Here is a 1,771-nt window from a genome sequence, read left to right as displayed (position 1 = left end):
AAAATAATGATTCCTCCACCTGATAGCTAGGACTCAGCCCGGGCGTTCGGTCTTTTCGGTTTGTTCGGTCCGGTCTTTTTGGTCTTCTAATAATTCGGTCTTTCATAATTGAGGACCGAAATAATTTCGGTCTTTTCGGTTCTTAACTATTCGGTCTTCGGTCTTTACAATTCGGTCTTCGGTCCCGACCAAACAGACCAAATTAATTAGTACAACTCAGATTCATGATACTTCCAGTACAATTCTATGTCTATATTTTACAGGAAATAACAAGATTCATATCTGACACGAAGTAAGAAGATTTATGATTTATGTTCCAGCAACAAGATTCATGTATGCATATCATTTATATTTGACAGAAAGTAAGAAGTTAAAAAGCAACAACATTTACATTTGACAAAAAGTGAGAAGACAACAAGCAACACCATTTATATTTGACACAAAGTAATAAGACCACAAGCAACAACAGCCCATGGAATATTGGAATCGACAAGCAGCAAACAGCAGACAACCATCACTTAGTACTTGATAACATAGTACTTGACATCAAACAAATCAATTTCAGCACCACCATGGACCTTGTGCTTTCCCTTCACCTTGTCCCCAAATTCTTCAATTGTCTCTGCAACAAGTCAAGTATTCAGTAAAATTTCATAATCTTAGTGTTGGTAACATCTTCTGCTAGTTCATGGAAAAGTTGGTTGATTTCTAGCATGCGAGGAGAGTGCTGGAGTGGAGTGTGTTTGGTTGATGAAAAATGGAGAGTTCTGGAGTGGAGTATGTTTGGTTGATGACAAATGCAATCAGTACCTACTACAGTTTTGAAGATTACTACAAGATGAGGAACAGACAATCAAACAAATTACTATGTGTGCATCATGATGTTCAGATTCAGATTCGGCTATATATCTACAAAAGAGAAAAAAGATACTCGCTATTAGAGCAGATAGCAACAATGCAATTTGACAATGATATAAACTAAAAAGAACTAGCCACATAAACATAATAGGACATGGATTTAGATGGCTATTATGCTGGGTGTGCTCACATGATTAGTTTCACAACATGAAGGATAGTGGGTTCTGATGACAGATATAACAAATTAGCTGCAGCTAACATTGGAAGGCATGTACCTAATTTGTTTTCATGGGAATCACAGATGATGTACATAGAGACATGAAGTAGATGCTCACCTTCAGCTGCGATGTGAAGAAATGAAGGAGGGCAATAGGCAGCGAGCCGACGAACAGAGTTGAAGAAGACGGGTGTTGATGAGTGGTGATGGACTGCAGCTGCTGAACCAGTCATCAGAGCACGGAGCACCGGCGGTGGACGGCCGTGTCGCGGGCGGTGGAGCAACTGACTGGGGCTCGGGGATGGCGGCGCGGGGCGCCAGTCTCAACTGGTTGGGGCCTTGGCTCGGGGTGTCGATCTTCATCGGTCAGGGGCGCGTCGCGCGCCTCGATGCGGTGGTCGTCACCGGCGGCGGACGGCCGTGTCGTCGGTAGTGGAGCGACTGACGGAGGGTCGAGGATGGCGGCATGGGGCGCCGGTCTCCACTGGTTGGGGTCAGGGTTCGGGGCGCTGATCTTCGTCGGCATGGGCACGCCGCACGCCTCGATGCGGCGGCCATCACCGGCTCACATCTCATGGGCATGGGGCGTCGGGCCACAGCGGTGGGCGACGGGCGGCGGCTAGGGTTCCTAGTGGGAGAGGATAAGAGGAATGGGAGTGAATTGGCTGCCGGATGCGTTCCTGTGAACCGTGATGT

The 1,771-nt window shown here is 46.4% G+C and overlaps 1 long non-coding RNA gene across 1 annotated transcript; it reads right to left on the bottom strand.

Moving 5' to 3' along the window:
• Nucleotides 1-308: 308 nt before the first annotated feature.
• LOC119320312 lies at nucleotides 309-1,771 on the bottom strand. The gene is made up of 2 exons (XR_005154908.1): nucleotides 1,194-1,771; nucleotides 309-622 (listed from the first exon to the last, which is right to left on the bottom strand). It is a non-coding gene; the product is annotated as an uncharacterized LOC119320312 (long non-coding RNA).

This window comes from Triticum dicoccoides, chromosome 6B, assembly GCF_002162155.2.
Source record: "Triticum dicoccoides isolate Atlit2015 ecotype Zavitan chromosome 6B, WEW_v2.0, whole genome shotgun sequence".
Classification (NCBI taxonomy): domain Eukaryota; kingdom Viridiplantae; phylum Streptophyta; class Magnoliopsida; order Poales; family Poaceae; genus Triticum; species Triticum dicoccoides.
This window is presented reverse-complemented; position numbering and strand designations above follow the sequence as displayed.